The sequence below is a fragment of the Canis lupus genome, chromosome 17 (genome assembly GCF_048164855.1).
Source record: "Canis lupus baileyi chromosome 17, mCanLup2.hap1, whole genome shotgun sequence".
NCBI lineage: Eukaryota > Metazoa > Chordata > Mammalia > Carnivora > Canidae > Canis > Canis lupus.
The window spans coordinates 40,626,930-40,644,846 of record NC_132854.1 but is presented as its reverse complement, the minus strand read 5'-3'; the positions used below and the strand labels follow the sequence as shown (position 1 = coordinate 40,644,846).

The following is a 17,917-nucleotide window of genomic DNA, read 5'->3' as shown; positions in this document are numbered from 1 at the left end:
CTATTTCTTAAAGAATAAATTTGATAGGCATGGTATTTAGGTAATCATTTTGTAATTTTTTTCAATCCAGCCTTTAAAACTTGCATATATTTTATGCATATATTGTTATTTTGATTATTTATTTATAGTAAGCTGCTCCAATTAGAGCAAATTGTAGCATCTGTGGTTTCATTTATGGTGCCTAAGGAAAGTGATTACTGTATTATGAGGCAGCCATACTCTAGAGTATAACAAAACATGAAATACGACTAGGCTGAGCAAGTTCTTATTTTCCAGCGATGTGGTTTTCTCTGAGGAGCCACATCTTGTAGTTACCAGATGTTCCACAATAACAGTAACTCTGGAGTTTCTTCGTTGTTATAACAAGACGATTTTACTACATAGGAAAAGATTGGCATTTTCTCTGCTGGAAGAAAATGAAATTGGCAATTTGAAAGGCAGTTTTAACTGAGCTGTGTGGTTTACATTGATTAATCTATCTCATTAGAATATTAGCCAGCCAATCAGAACATACTTCTATCCATTTTCTAATCTATACCATATGTCTAGGTCATAAAAAAGCATTTTCTTTAATTCTGGCTACTATGGAATCTGCATTAGAAAAGAAGCTGACCTTTTCTCTCAGCCACCAAAAGTTTGGAAAATTAGCTTTATTATTTTAGGAAAGGTTTTTGTTCTGATTTGAGGTGCTTAGCAAGCACAGGAATAAAGACAATTGTGGAAAATCATTTGATTTCTCTATCTTGCTTCTACGAACATCTCTTCTTTTCCTTGGTGGCAGCTGAAATGACAGAAATTGTTTATCAACATGTATGGCCCGTTTTAACATACACTCATCATACAAATGTAAATGCCTACCCCCTCCAAAACCATGGGTAAAGGAGACTATGAATCAATTCATCTGGAGAAATAGCATGTTGTGTTATTTACAGAATAGACAAATGTCAGAGACACAAAAAGGAATTCTCACATTTCATTCTTGTAAATATGGATGGTTTCTTTTAATGCCATTGTAGTGTGACAACATTAGGTGTCTTATTAATCTGGGACAAAATAGACTAAAAAAGGCCAGTAAAGATTTTTCTTAAAGATGTTCAGGGATTGTTATCCTACTGGAGAACACATGTCATGTCCCAGCTCTTTCATAAGGGACATTGGCCAAATCTATTTAAATCACAAAGACATGTACACATTGATTCATCAAGAGCTTCTGCAATAGATCTCAAAATAAAAGCACTATTACATAAGCTTGATTATAAATATGTTTGATACAGCATTTTTTCTTATTCACAAAAACTGAAAGTTTGTGCTCATCAACAGGGTTTTTTTCACCCCACGGAATATTGCACATTCTTTAAAATGAATAGGTTAGAATTATGCCATTTAAGTTAGAGAGGTTTTTCCAAGTTATTTTTTAAACAAGATTTAGACAAGTGAAAATAATATGATAAATATTTTTTAAAAGCAGTGATAGAGAGGCGCCTGGGCAGTTCAGTTGGTTAAGTGTGTGACTCTTCGGCAGCCCCGGTGGCGCAGTGGTTTAGTGCTGCCTGCAGCTCAGGGCGTGATCCTGGAGACCCGGGATCGAGTCCCACATCAGGCTCCCTGCATGGAGCCTGCTCCTCCCTCTGCCTGTGTCTCTCTGCCTCTCTCTCTAGCTGTGTCTCTATGAATGAATAAATAAAATCTTAAAAAAAAATCTTGAAAAAAAAAGTGTGTGACTCTTGATTTTGGCTCAATCCTGATTTTAGGGTTGTGAGATCCAGCACCCCTTGGAATCTGCACTGGGCATGGAGCCTGCTTAAGATTCTCTCTCTCTCTGCCCCTTCCTCCATCTCCCCCCCAAAATAATAATAAATTAAATAAATAAAAGCAGTGATACATAAGTGTATATATTGTAAAGGCACAAACAGAAATGTGAAAGGATATACTAGGTCATAGATGAAGGAGAATAGCAGGAAGAAACTAATGAAAACTAAATGTTTTAAAAAGACTACATAAATTTGGGGCACCTGGGTGATTGAGTCAATTAAGCATCAAATTCGACCTTGCCTCAGGTCTTGATCTCAGGGCTGAGAGTTCGAGCCACATGTTAGGCTCCATTCTCTCTCCCCAGCCTTCTGCCCCTCCCCCCTCACGTGCACGCACGCACACACACACACACACACTCTCTCTCTTTCAAGTAAATAAATAAAATCTTAAAAAAGCTGACTACATAAGTATTAAAAAAATCCACATATGATCATGTAATGCATTGGTTATGTCACAACTATAAATGTCAGAGCATATGCATGTAGAAATGAATTAAGTAAAATATTGAGTTCAAAAATAACTTAAAATTGAGTTCATTATTGACTCCTACCTAAAATTGTCTCTTTCAATTCACACCTTTCACAGAATCCAGATCTTCTCCTTTACAGTAACCATTACAATTTTTATGTTATTGTTATTTGTCCTTCTTCCTTACAGTATCCTCAGACTGAAAGGAGCAGTGACAATTTTGTCTAGTTCAGCACCTGGTGCAGCTTATAAATACTTGTTTCATGAATACTGTATGTATGAATGAAAGGAAATGTAGCTGTTATATATATTATGAATGGCAGATAAATAGTTAATAATATTAATGTATGTCATGAGGGAACTCAAAGTTTGGAGATCAAGAAAAAGAGAAGCTACTGAAAGTCTCCGAGGAAACTCAGAAGGATGTGGTGTAATAGAGTTTGGAAGGCAGAGACCCTCCAGACAGAGGGGGAAGCCACTTGTGATACTATTGTAAGGGAAGGTTGAGGAGGGGGAACAAAATGACCTATAAATTTGGCATCATGGACACAGCTGGTGACATGGATATATGCAGAAATAATATTCAGTATAATTAGCAACCAGACTAGCCATATTACCAGTTGATCAGAATAGACATTGTTCTAGTCCCGAACAGGGTCAAGAAGACCACGTCTTATGCCAAGTATTAACCCTTTAAGTGCTAGATCTGGAAGGGATCTGGTATCTTGAGAGAGGAGGTAGGACAGCCACATGGTGAGAAGGAACTCAAAAGCTCAGGGTGGCAAAAATGCACCAGAATGGGAGTTGCTTTGTGGCTTAGCAAACGGTAAGGGTGTAGTGTGCACAGCAGCTGAATAACAATCTGAAATGAAGCAAACACAGCAGAATGAAGGAGGCAGAGGCCACACTGAAGTCAGTTATAGAGTGAACGTGGGACTCCCTGTTTGACATTGCAGCTGCCTAGATGACATAAAGATTGATAATGAAATGAACAACATGTAACTATCTGCAGATGAAGAAATAGAACATTACTGGTAGTTTCGAAACTATCTGCTTGGCTACAAATATCTCACATTCCTTCCCTTTTCCACTGCCCTTTATTGAATTTTGTTTCTTTTTCTTTTTTATTCGTTTATTTATTTTTTTAAAGATTTTATTTATTTATTCATGAGAGACAGAGAGAGAGAGTGAGAGAGAGAGGTAGAGACACAGGCTCCATGCAGGGAGCCCGATGTGAGACTCGATCCCGGGTCTCCAGGATCATGTCCTGGGCCAAAGGCCTGCACTAAACCTCTGAGCCACCCAGGCTACCCTTCCTTTTTATTTTTTTAAAGACTTTCTTATTTTGTTCAGATAGTTGAATAAAAGTTGTTTTTTTTTTTTTTTTTTTTAATCTTTTTCCTGGGGGTGGAAGGAGTAGGGATTTTTGAACTTAATACAAATAGAATCATAATATATCATTGTTTTTTTAATATATTAAACGTTAACTAATTCTTCCTTTCTCAGGAGGGTTCTGGATTTCTTGCTCTGTAACAAAGTAGACAATGCATTTTCAGTGAAACAATATCATTTTCAAGGGGGTGAAAATTAGTTCTTGGGGTAGGAAAAAATTTACCATTATGATTTAAACACACTGTATCTGTAGTATTAGAATTCTGTATTGGAGGGAGATTGAGGTAGAAGAGGTGTAAAAAAGGTTTTTTGGGTGGGCAATAATGAAAACAAGGTCTAAAAACTCAAGTAGATGTGTAAGAATGGGTAAATCAAGAAAGAAAACCAAACACTTTCTTTATATAAAAACGAAAGGAAGGGAGGGAGGGAGGGAAAGAGAGAGAAAGAAGGAAAGAAGAAAGAAAGAAAGAGAAGAAGAAAGAAAGAAAGAAAGAAAGAAAGAAAGAAAGAAAGAAAGAAAAAGAAAGAAGAAAGAAAAAAGAGAAAGAAAGAAAGAAAGAAAGAAAGAAAGAAAGAAAGAAAGAAAAAGAAAGAAAGAAAGAAAGAAAGAAAGAAAGAAAGAAAGAAAAAGAAAAGAAAGAAAGAAGAAAGAAAGAAAGAAAGAAAGAAAGAAAGAAAGAAAGAAAGAAAGGAAAAACAGGAATGACAGCCCTCCCACAGGCCCAGAACCCTGCCAATTTGGATCCAGTGAGGTGAGCAGCCTCAAGACATCCACTGCTGAGAAAAATGCCATCTGTTGCTGAGAAAAATAAACGCAAATGATTTCTTGATGGCAAAACGTATTGCAAGAAAGGAGGTGGGAAAAATTAATGTCTATGGGAAAATGTGCACGTGAACATATGATGACAAAGTAAGACAGGCTGAAGCATATGGGGAGTTGAGGAATGACAGCACCCAGAAAATTTCTTGGAAGAAAACACAACACAACACAACACAACACAACACAACACAACTCAGTGATGCTATCCAGACAAAAAGTCATAATCAAAATAAAGAATTGCTTAATATGCCAGCACTGGTAAAAAAAAAATTGTGATCTTTGTATTTATTTAAATATACAACTGATGGCTAAACGGGATTAATAAGGGGAAGCCCCAGAAAGTGTATGTTGTTAAGCTTAAAAAGATACACAGATACATTTTTTAACAAATATCCAATGTTGGAAAAAGTGAGACAGCAAGAGGCATATCTTTACTATTTCCTAAATTTTCAATTAAGAAGGGACCTGATATGATTTTGAAAAGAAAACAAATCACATATTTTCAGTAAAAAAGTCAAATTTCCCTTATCTCTCTCCATATGACAAGTTGTGGTGAAGGTTGGAAATCAAGATTCAGTATGATCTCTTGCCTTGACATCTGCAACCTGGAGAGCCTTGAATGGCAGAGCACATGCTCCCCTCTCCCACTGAACTCTCGTAGATAAGGACCTCCAGCCAAATAACCCTTCTCATGAAGGGCATCAGGCATGACACCTGCTGACTGCTGAATAGCAGGCTTTGGTTCCCAGCCAGACTGCTGAATTATTCAAAGGCACGGCATCTTCCTGTGGGAACCAGAAATCACCTCACTCTTGTTCCTGTGCTCCCACAGCTCCTGCTTGTTCACTCTGTTCCAGAGTTCATGGTAGACAGTGTCCTCCACCCTGGGCTGTGAGAATGGGTGGACTGCTGTCAATCTCCTCTGACCAGAGCTGGGTGTCATATGTTTGGCCATCCCCTAATTCTAGGACAGGAATCTCTCCTTCATCAACAGAGTGAAAGGGAAGTAATCAAAACATCAAGCTCCAGCCAGTCAGATTGTTCTGTTCATTTTATACAGTTGAGACAAAAAAACAAAAGCAACCCCCCCCAACACCTGTTTTCTTTATTTGCAAGACTTAAGGCATATGTCATAGAACTTTTTCCATAAAAATTTGGGATATTGATTAATTTCTCTATGAGAAAAAAATTTATTCTCTTTGCATTTAAGAATTGAATGTGAATAGGTGAGTAACTAAAAATATGATCTCATAATAACCATAAAGGACTTTTAAAACTTTGAGTTTTTAAGGTATCAAGAGGTTGTTTATTTTTGTTGTATATTCAAATCAGATTTAAATACAAGTAATCACCAGATAAATAACTGTAAACCATCATCTTGGCCGTTTACCCGTATAAATGGAATCTATGTACAAAATATTTATTGCCATAGCCTATATTTTTAAATTACCATAAAGTTCTATATTATCTCAAAATCTTGAATGTATAGTTTTGATTTGAAATAAAAAGAAAAGAAATGCTGTGTTAATAACCATAATCATATATTTTCCATTTTGTTTAAAAAGAATAACTATCTCATTTCACCCTTTAGAGAGAGTAAGGAGGACAAGAGAGGGGAGAGAAAGGGAGGGGACAGGAAACAAGATTCTGGGAGTTGGGGGAACAGAGCAAAGATTCCACCTATTGCAATTTTAGGCATATATTTCAAAATAAAAAATAATGGAAAAATCACTGTGATTTATTTCTAATAATAAGACTTTCTTTTAGTGAGAGTCGTTAGAAAATATGCTTTCAATCCTAAGTAAGGGCATTTTACAAAGACTACGGAATTGATTTACTATTTCCCATTGATCTTCCTGTCAGTCAATCCTTGCCCTAAACACAGAAGAAACAGGCCTTATGAGACAGGCCAGTGGCAACTAAATTGATAATTAAAGTGTGGTTGTACACGTATGACCTGAAAATGTAAGCAGAGTCACCAGGGGAACAATAGAGGCTGATTGATATGGTTTACATTAGCATGCAATTTGAAAGTAAGAGGTTTGAATTAGGGCATGCCCACAAGGATATGAGTAGACAGATGTTAAAAAGGAGACACAAATCTCACAGAGCCCAAGGATGCAAGAATTCAGATGAAGGACAAATTCATGATATTGATATAGAAACCACATTTTCCAAGAAGAAATAAAATGCTGTGGAAATCTAATCTGAACATAGCAGACAACTGGCATTATACTTAGCATCCAAAGCCACAGAACTCCCTTCACTACAATCAGCTAGTGAGTTGAGATTTGTCAGAGCATTTCATTCCTGGGATATTTCCATACATTCGCCATTGAATTTATGAGAAAACAGGCACTTGTTCTGCCTGTATGGTCAGAGTGATGTTCTAGTCATGTAATATATTAAGTTGGGACACCCCAACATGCATTACACCTAAGATAAAACTTGAAAACTGTTAGGAGAGAAGACACCTCTAATCATAAAAAACATTCCATTAATTTGTATTTAGGCAGTCACACAAAAAAAAAGATGTAATTTTATTTACTCATCTTTTACCACAGTTAAGGAAATGACATTTCTTTGATGTCCACTTTATAGTTAAATTTAACATTTTTGCCTGAAAAATCCCAAAAAACTTTGTAATTCAAGTGTATGTAAATTACTGAAAATCTCTTTCCATGCTAACAAAGAAAGGAAAACCAAAAATGCCAACATTAGGAATAAAACAAAAGGCATCGCATCACTACTGCTTCCCCGGATATTAGTAGTATAGAAATATGTTGTGAGCGACTTTTTATCCACGTAGAACAGAGGGACCAATTCCTTGAAAGTGACACACTAACAGAACGAACCCAAGAATAATTAAATAATCTGAATTGTTCATGTTCCTTACAGAAATTACATGTGTAGTTCAAAAGCTTTCTGAAAAAGAAAACTTGGAGCCAAGATTCTTTTACTAGTAGATTTTACCAAACAGTTAAGGAAGAAAAGATCGCACTTCTGTAGAAACACTTCCAGAAAATAGAAGAGGAAATATTTCCTAACTCATGCTATGAGGTCAGTGTATCCTAATACCAAACCTAAACACACACACACACACACACACGTTGATCCATTCACAAACCACTGGCAGAAGTGCTGATGCAATCTTGATAAATGGCCTAAGTGTCTGGTCTACTTGTCCATACTGCTGGCATGCAATACTTGCTGCTCATGCCTGATCCTGATATATCACTTCTATTTTCCTATTGAGTGCTGCTGGGCTAGTCCAATTTTATGACTCTACGGTCTAAGACAGCCCTGTTCATCATAGGCAGTTTGGGATGCATGAATATTTGATGTCCTCCAGTCAAGTTCACCCTCTCTACCAGAACCCAATATCAGGCCAACTAGTGTTTTTAAGAGGTGCTTAGCTCTACTCAAATAGCAATGCCTAGCTCTGTAAGCCTAAGGTTTTGCACCGTGATTTTTCTATTGGGGCTTGCCATACATTTTACAAGTTACCTTACCATTCATACTAGAAGGTTATATCCTAACCTTCTAGGTGCTTTATACTTTAAGTCACCTAACCTTAAACTGTGCCAGGTTATAGAGCTCAAGTAGACTGGTTGCTTGTATCACAACACAGTCTTCCTCCAGCACGCTTTGCTGGAATAGGTGGAACTCAGCTGGCAGTTTTGCTTGTCACTTTGTAGAGAGGTCAGAACAGTTTCCCTGTGTGTGGAGTACACTAGCTTTAGAAATCAAAGAGGATGCCCAGGTTTGTGCTCAATTCTTACTGATTGAAGGAAATTATTTTTATTCAAATAAAAATATTTTAAAAATGATAATTTGACTTTTTTGATGTATATTTCTATAAATTTTAATATTTGTGCAATAGACCTCAAAGTCAGGATACATAAAAGTTCCATTGATCAATCAAAATTCCTTCATGCTGTATTTCTTTACAACACACTTCCCTGATCCATAATCTCTAGCAACCACTGATCTATTTTCCATCGCCATAGTTTTATCTTTTTGAGGTGTCCTATAAATGGAATCATGCAGTATATAACTTTTTGAAATTGCTTTCCTTAACTCAGGAAAATGCCTTTGCGATTACCCAAGTTGTTGCATAGTTTATTTTATTAAATGCCAAGAAAATTTCTCTTGTGTGTTGTTTAAAGTTTCCTGGACCAATTCCAACACAGTAGTCAGGGAGTGGGGGATCCATCCATACACACACAAAACAATTCTTAAACACCAGCAGGGTGTCCAAGAATTCAACCCAATTTGGCCACTATCTACCCAGAGATAGTATCAGATTCCATAGGTCAAAATTTAAGTCCTACAAGACTGTCCCCCCATTCTCCACTTCAGACATTGATTACACACTCCCGACTCTTTCCAGTGCTTATGATTGACTGGCTACGGATTGGAGTTTCCACCAACCTCTTCCTTAGATTTAATTAATTTACTAGAGCAGCTCATAGAACTCAGGATAACATTTACATTTACCAGTGTATTAAAAGATATGATAAAGATGATGGCTCAACAGCCAATGAGGAGATACACAGGGCAAGGTATGGAGGAAAGCCTTGGAGCTACTTAGCCTTCTCCAAGTGTATCAATCTTCCTAATCTCCACATGTTTACCAACCTGGAAGCTCTCCGAACCCCGTCCTTTTGCATTTTTATGGGGAGTTTATTATGTAGGTATGATTCACTAAGTTGTTGGCCATTGGCTGATTGAATTGAACTTCCAGACCTACTCTTCTCCCTAGAGATCAGAAGGTAGAACTGAAAGTTCCAATCTTCTAAATACATGTTTGGTCTTGAAAATCAGCCTCTGCCTTTGTGGGGGGTGTTCAAAGCCACCTCCTTTAATAAACAAAAGACTCCTTTATGGCCCTTATCATAGGAAATTTCAAGGGTTTTAGAAACTGTGAGACAAGAACCATGGACAAAGACAAATACATATGAAAAAATACATTTTGGTCATCTGAATGACCAAATATAGATTTCTTATAAACCATAATATTGCCTGTGGATATATCAGTTTGCTTATCCATTCACCAATGAAGGACATTTGGGCAACTTCCAGTGTATTTTATTATAGTTATGAAAGAGTTGCTCTAAATATTTGTGTATAGGTCTTTATATAAATATGTATTTCCATTTCTCTAGAGTGAATACCTAGCAGTGAGAGTTCCATGTCACACAGTAAGCATATTTATCTTTATAAGAAACTTTAACCATTTTTCAAGGTGGTTGCACCAATTTTTCATTCTCACCAACAATGTGTAATATTCCTAATTCTATAACCTCACCAACAGTGAGTGCCTGGCATGGCCTAAACCACTAAACTCTAAATACTTCACTGATGTGACATTATCCTAAATCTTTTCGTTTTTATTTCTTATTCTATAGAGCACATGTTTTTTAACAAGGCTTCCAAGGCTACTTTTCACTTTCACTTATTGCCAATTAACATGGTGCCATCAGTACATCCAGATGGTTTACATCCCTTTGGATGATGATTTGCAGAGGATAGGGCAATAACATAGCCCTTGGGCATGACTATCAACAAATCCTATTGTCTGTCTTTTGTTAATGAAAACTGCTCTTATCCTTCTGCATGGAATATCAGAGAACAAGTTTGTTTGATTAATGGTCTCTTACCTGCACCTGCAGCCATGTTATTCTTTTGTAGAAAAGATAATATATTTATCACTGCAACTGCAATTAGAATTACTACTTGGTTGATTTTCCTGAAATCCACTGTTTTCTTCTAGTATCCATTTTGTTTTCTGGGGGGACAGACAATGATTAAATTAAATGAGGTCCTGATTGGGAACATGGACCCTGCATCCAATTGGTATTCAAAGATGGCAATAATTACTGTCATATATATATGTATATATATATATACACACACACACACACACACATCCTAGGATTCAAATATATATATATATATATATATATTTGAATATATATATTGAACTGAATATATATATATATTTGAATATTCTGACCAGAGTGAGAGAATTGTCATAGACTTCCACGTTGCCTTCCCTATTGCAAAAATCCTTACACCATTGACCAAGTGATCAATGTAGGAAGTCAGCCAACTCCCAACTATTTCCACTATGTTTATACATTTGGCAACCAGGGAAATGAATAATGGATAGGTCTGTGGACCCAGAGAATCTACTGTGAGCTGTACCTCAGCCAAGTTCTGCCTTTTCTATAACAAGTATATTTAATAATCTATATAAAATTAGAATAGTGAAGGCAACATAGTAGGTGCTTAATACATGTGTATTATTTCAGTGACATTGTTACAAGGTATTCTATGCACATCTTCGATTCTTATTGAAGAGTTAAAATGACAGCTTGAAAAAAAGGTTGACTTCAAATGTGTATAAAATCACTTGCCGTTGTGTGATTTAAATTAGCCAATAAATGCTTCCAATTGTAGTCTTCCATTTGGTTTTATTTTTTAATATTTATTTATTTATTTGAGAGACAGAGAGACAGCACGAGTGAGTGAAGGGAGGGGCAAAGGGAGAGAATCTTCAAACACTACCAGCTGAGCACAGAGCCATTGTGAGACTTTATCTCACTACACATGAGATCACAACCTGTGAACCTCAGAAACCAAGAGTCCGACGTTTAACTGAATGAGCCCCCAGCCACCCCCCATTTACTTGTAGTAATTGTTGCTATTTTATGCCCAAATTTTATGTCCATTTTTTTTTACTCTCTGTGTTTTCTGTCTAGTTTTGCTTTATACTCTTTACTTTCATTTTAAGCGTATTTCAAAACCATGAGTAATCAAAATTTAAAGGATGTCACTTGCTAGTGGTGTAATTATGAGAATACACAGATGGCTTGTTAAGAGAGGAGGAAAAAAAAAAAAAAAGCCTGAGCAAAGCTGCAAATGCTAACTTTCAACCTGGGAATCTTACTCTCTGTAGCATAAGTTCACTGCCAGCAAGTTACATGTATAGAAACCACACTGACAGCTCTAAATGAGAATCTGGATTTTAATAAGAGACCAATATCCAAAATGCATTGATTCTCAAGTACAATTATCTATCGCTTCTCTACTAATTTTGAAGTTTTCATTTTCCTTTGAAGTATGTTTAATAGAAATCAGTGTAGTAAACAGCAAACCCCAAACTAAGTAGTCCTGACTTTAGCAGATGTTCTTTAGAAATTTGGGGGGAAAATATGGCACAAAAATATTTTATCCTTAATTCTGAAATAAAGGTGACAGTGACTGTGGACCCATTGTCATAGTATTTAATATACATAATTCTTCAAAAGGCTTTAATCTTACTTCAGAAACTGCTCATTGTCTGAATAGGAAGGCATGAGACTAAAGTTCCATGTTTTGTTTTTTTTTTTTCACTTTCTATCAAATTTGATCAAGTATATACAAAGTCAGTCAATTTGGCTCTCATTTACCTCATTTTCCACTAACACAATCACACCCCCAAACAACAAATGACTGTCACAGGGGTAAATGTTATTTTAAAAAATAAATATTACTCTTGAAAATTTAAGGCACTGTCTTCTTCTTTTTGTCTCTGGAGTCTTTTAAAATTAAATAGAAAGAAGAAAGGAGATGCATTTTCAAGTGATATATAAGGCAAGAAGTTCTGATGTATTTGGGAGTAAGGAAATGAACATAAAGAATATGATTATAGAGCATTATATTTTATCGGTTTGTAAATGATAAAATACTTTCATAAAATGCTTTAATTATTTTTACTTATGTATCCTCTGAGTGGATATTTCATTTTGTGTGTTCATTTTCATGATAATCTGAATACATCCTAGTCATCTATGTGATCCTTCAGATGACTGCATCATAGCTGGGGACTGCCATGAAATTTCATCACCAAAGTTTACATTTCTATTTATCATGGCTTGGCTTATACTACATTAATTTTTTAGATTATTAGAAAGAAAATAAAATTGTTCTAAACAAGTTACCCAGAAATAACCTAAGAATACTTCATCCATGCCTTTGCTCAGGACATCTCAAGTGAGATGATCTGATCATGCAAATATATATCAATTAGAAAACTGAGGTTTCAAGGCAGATTCAAGAAAGTTTTTGTTTTGTTTTTCTTTCTGCTTACTTGGCCACAACTTCTGCTGGCTGCCATTAGGTGTTTGTGATACTTTATCAGAGTAAGATCAACCAAATCCTCAACAAATTTTCGACTTTCTCAGAAAAAAAAAAGCTCTTCTCAACACTCTTCTCTCTCTAGATATTTTTTGAACATTGAGAAAAATGTAAAGTATTTCAAACCCAGCAAAGTAAGGATTAAAGAAGAATGGTTATCTTCTGTGTTTTCACATGCTGTTGGAAATATCCATGAAGATTGAGAAAGAAAAAAAAAATACTTGTCTCAGGCTTCTTGAAAGGCCAACCAAATTTTCTTTGATAAGTCAAATGACTTTCAATTGAATGATTTCAATATAAAAAGCGTGTTCTGTTCTGTTTTGTTTTGTTTTGTTTTGTTTAGAGGTGAGGGAAGGGAATGAGCAAAGGAAGAGAGAGAGAATCATAAGCAGGTTCCTCATCCAATGCAGAGCCCGACTTAGGGCTTGTTCTCAAAAACCTGAGATTGTGACCTAAGCCAAAATCTAGATAGAGTTGGATGTTTAACCTACTGAATCACCCTGGTGCCCCAAAAGTCATTTTTTTTAAATAAAAAAATCCATTTAAAAACATATAAATCCTTTTGAAAGTAAATTTTTTGATCTTGATTAGCTGTGATCACTTAGAAAAACAACCATCTATCGATAATAGTACACAAAGAATTAAAATTTTTAAAAAAGAAAAAAAAAACAAAGAATTGAAATTTGCCAACTTCATGAGTAAATCCAATACATATATTTGAAGAGTTTTAATGATCTTTATAAATGATACTTTTAGAAACCCCATACACATTCTTTAATTGAAAATATATCAATTTTAATAAATGTAAATAATCCTTATTTTTATAAGTGCTATTTGCAATGTAGTTCTCCCTTATGTTTTAGTTCACATGGAACTTTTAAACACTTCATTTTTTATTAAATTATCACTGTAATTTTTCCCAGATCCTCTCTAGCATTTCTCACTTCTTTCTGTGCTTTCTAACTTTGTTTAGCCATGATGCTATGAATGTCTCAACATTTTCTCTAGCTTTGTTACTATTCTTCACCTTTCTTTATGCTAAAATCACACATCCTTTCCAATTGTTCTATTTCATATGATACTTTTCCACTTTCTTCCATTGTCCTCCAGCATACTTTTCTTTGCAATTATTCATTTGCTTTGCCAGCTACTATCTCCAAGAAAAGATTTAGGTTGTGGTGTCCTACATTTTTAGAAAGCTTTTTCCAATCATTGGTTCTTCTGATAATTAGTACAAAAAAACTTACTAGCAACTTTCTTTGCTTTTTAAAGTCCTGATAATGAATTATTTATGCAGCATATGTAGGATGATTTTTGGTATCCATCTCATTCTTTTATGAAGCACAGCTGCTATTCAGATACTATATTAAATACTTCATTCAAAATTACCACATAATTAAAAGGTGAAATGGAATCTAGAGGAGAAAAATATTTTTTTTCCCAATAATATAGCATGATCTAGTAGAAATAGAAAAGGGAAAAATCACAGGTGTAACAAAACTAGCTTCGTATTTTCCAAAGCACATTACTATTCCTCATTTAGGAAGAGTTGTTGCTTAAACTAATTCTGTCTCTGAATAAAAACTATTATACATTTATATCTGGCAGATATACTTTACATTATGTTACATATATATTTATTTCTGTTATATCTGATGTTATACCTATGTTTGTTTCCTCTGCAAGATGGAAAGTCAGGTTCTAAATTCCATAGGAACATTCCTGAAAAGAGCATCTGTTCAGAAGAATTACAATGACAACTAAGGACTGAAGAACATAAATAGAGGACAGAAAAAAGGGTACAAGTATTCTACCCCCACTACCACAGTCACCCTGTGCACACACATGCACTGCTACTACTGCTACTACTACTAACAAAAACTAATTAAATACACAAAATTTAAGAAACAGCCTAGCCATAATCATCTCAGTACTTAGCAAGTAGACACTAACATAACGATCAGCAATTGAATTTTAATCAAATATTTTGTAGGTATATATATGCTAGGATAGTCAGGATAAAATATCTAAAAGAACAGGAGATAAAAATAAAATAAGAGAGAGAGAAAGAGAGAGAATACAGATTAATTTCTTGCAAGGCTCATGTTTCATGCTTAGAAGTTTTATTTGACTTTATATCACTCAGTTCCTCATTCTAGAAATCGATTAAAGGTAGTATTATCATATTATACATCCTTAATTTTATATAACTATATATGACAGTGGCATACATTTTAAAAAATAGTCTTATACATACATTTAAAGGAACCATTAATATTAAAACAATAAACTGATAGTGTCTGACAGATTGAACACAAGGATATAGAAACAATTGAAAGCAGTTGTTTAGATAGAATATGAATTTTCTAATCAAAACAATGTTGTTTTTCAGCTATGAGTCACTTAGTGAATTTACATTGAGCATATGACATAAATTAATATTTACTATTTTCATCTTTATTTTATTTATTTATTTTTCCAAATGACAAAAATTTATTCTCTCACAGTTATGGATGTTGGAAAACATCTTTAAAATGGTGATTAAAAAGTAGCGCGTGACTCATACTGCCATTATGAACATGATGCTTTTGTCATAAAAAGTAAACGTATTTAGCCTTGGTGACTAGGACCTGATAAGAACTGAAAAAAGACAAAACTATTTTATTATTAATAATGGCTCTAGGACCTTCTCTAAACTGTCAGTCAAAAATCCAACCATGATACAAAATTGGAATAAAGCACTTTGAGTTCTTTCAAAGAAAAAAAGGTTTTAAAGATGAGGCACATTACATGGTAAGGTCTTTCACCTCAGGGCAGTACCTTTGTCTTTTCCATCAGCTGGTTGAAGCTAACACAATGCTTAACATGCAGTAAGTACTGTCATTTCTTGGAGGATGAATGAGCTCTTTCATATGAAAGGCAACCCAAGTTACAAAGAATTAGACTTAATAGGATATGCTTTGAATAGTAGCTTATCTGGAACAAAACAATACAATAAAACAATGCATATTTTAAAAGGTAGGACATTTTATTGAAAACTCTGAATTAACAGAGAAGTGAACTAATGTTAATGGAAAAATATGCAGTTCAACTCACATTTTGCCCTCTGTTAAAAAATATAAGACTGAAAACAATGTTTTCTCTAAGTTTTTCAATTGTGGATGGAAAATCTTGGCAAACTGACTAGCAAACTTGGTAAAATGAGCAAAGTATGCTTTTTTATTCAACTATAACTTAAAACCTGACACATATTGATAGATATTCATAGCTCTAAATATATTACAGAGTCATTAGAAATAAATAAGCTCTTCAAACAAGTGATTATTATCTATGTTTGCTTTATACAACTAGAGCAAAATTTCAATTTTTCTTATCCTGTTTTATTTAATTTTTAGTATTCCAGCTCTGGCGGAAGAGAAGATGGACATTCTAGCTCAGGTGGAAAGAGACAGAAGAAAGATTTTGTTCTTCCTCCCCTTCTGCCTTTTTTTTCAGCCTCCAGTGGACTGGAGATGCTTATATTGGTAAAGAAAGACCTTCTTCACTCAGTCTACTAGTACAAATGCTTATCTTTTTCACAAACGTTTTCACAGACACACCCAGAAGTAATGTTTTACTGGCTACTCTTTTTTTTTAAGACTTTATTTATTTACTCATGAAAGACACACAGAGAGTGGAAGAGACATAGGCAGAGGGAGAAGCAGGCTCCCTACAAGTAGCCCAATACGGGACTTGATCCTGGACTTCGAGATCACACCTCATGCCAAAAGCAGACACTCAACCGCTGAGCCACCCAGGAGTCCCAATTTGGACATCCCTTAATCCAGTCAAGTTAACACATAAAATTAAGCATACAAGGTAAGTATCATCATTTTCTTACTATTACCCCTTTGCAATCCAAACATTCATTCACAGATGAACTACTTTTGTGGACCAATCAATGTGAGGCCCAGGGGAAGAAAAAGAGTATTAGGCTGCAGAAAGTAGGTTCATTTTTGTCCAAATATCTGGATATTGTATTATGGTGACAAATACTAGACATGATTTTATGTCAGCCAACATGGAGACCTTTCACCATCACCTATCTATCCTTACAGATACATCCTTTTACTTGCTCTTGGCTAATATTTCTGAAAACTTTTAAAGGTTTATTTTTTAAATTAGAAAAGAGGATTAAAGTGAAAATTTCTATCATTAACATGTTGAAGTTACTTTTGTTTTTTAAAACGTAAATTATATCTGATTGAAAATTTTTACATAACAGCTTTATTGAAATATTCACAATCACACTACATACATTTCAAGTGAAGAGCCTATTATTTTATTAGGTCTGCTATCTTCAGGTTTTGTTTGCTCCTCTTTTTTTGTTGGTATAAGGTTAAGACACCGATTTGGTATTTGAGAGACAAAAACATCATCTGCTTGGATTGAGAGTCAGAGATTGTATAAAATTAAGAGAGAACTTTGGATCCCTGGAATCCTACTAGCAAGAAGGACTCTGAGAGATCTATCAGTTCTGTCCTTGGCTAATCCCATTCCCTGGCTTCAATTCTTGAGATCAACCAAGAAAGAATTCAGAACCAAACTCTTAAGCAAGCAAGCAAGGAAGCATGTATAGCTGGTAAAGCAAAAGTACACTCTGGAGGTTGGAGAGTGGGCAGGCCTAGAGGTGACGATGACATGGGGGCCTGGGTCATCTTTTCTTTTTATGTTTGAATAGGTTATGGGTTATAGTCGGGGTATAGTCTCTGACTAAGGTTGCCTCCAATCATTTTAGGGACTCTTCCTACTGGTTGGTAAAGGAAGTTTTCGGCCCTATACAGTGCTTTTTGGAATGGTCATGGCAGCCATCCTCCACCATGGGGGTCAGAACTTCGAAGTAAATGTATTACCATGAAACTATAGATTACTGTAGGGCCACAGTCATAAGAGAGAGTGCATGCATATTCCCCACATTGTCTCCCAGCTGTTTGAAACTTCTTAACAGTCACAAAAACCATGTTCCCTGCTCACATCTAGTTAACTGCCTAGTCTATCAGTTGCAGATGTGTGTTATGTTTCATGAAAATAAGAAAAGAAAAAAGGAAACATGACTAAGAGGATGTTACCCAGAACCTTGAGGGCTGAATTGAAATTCATAAAAAATTATTCCCTGGCCTGAAACCTACTCTAAGAGCTGCCTATATTTGTCTGATTGGATGTTACAATTTCTATGAACTAGTTTCTCCCTTTGTCTTCCCA

At 35.2% G+C, this 17,917-nt stretch overlaps 2 long non-coding RNA genes across 3 annotated transcripts in view; one reads left to right on the top strand and one right to left on the bottom strand.

Moving 5' to 3' along the window:
- Positions 1-632: 632 nt before the first annotated feature.
- Positions 633-14,388, bottom strand: LOC140608398 (uncharacterized). Its single transcript, XR_012010416.1, has 3 exons — positions 14,341-14,388; positions 10,156-10,283; positions 633-781 (listed from the first exon to the last, which is right to left on the bottom strand). It is a non-coding gene; the product is annotated as an uncharacterized lncRNA (long non-coding RNA).
- Position 14,389: 1 nt separating this feature from the next.
- LOC140608397 (uncharacterized) overlaps positions 14,390-17,917 on the top strand; it is a 140,546-nt gene continuing 137,018 nt past the window's right edge. Inside the window, exons 1-3 of one of the 2 annotated variants that reach the window (XR_012010415.1) lie at positions 14,390-14,475; positions 16,072-16,200; positions 16,315-16,534. This is a non-coding gene — a long non-coding RNA (uncharacterized lncRNA). Of the gene's footprint in view, positions 14,476-16,071; positions 16,535-17,917 lie in introns of both variants that reach the window. The other variant, XR_012010414.1, reaches the window with a different exon arrangement.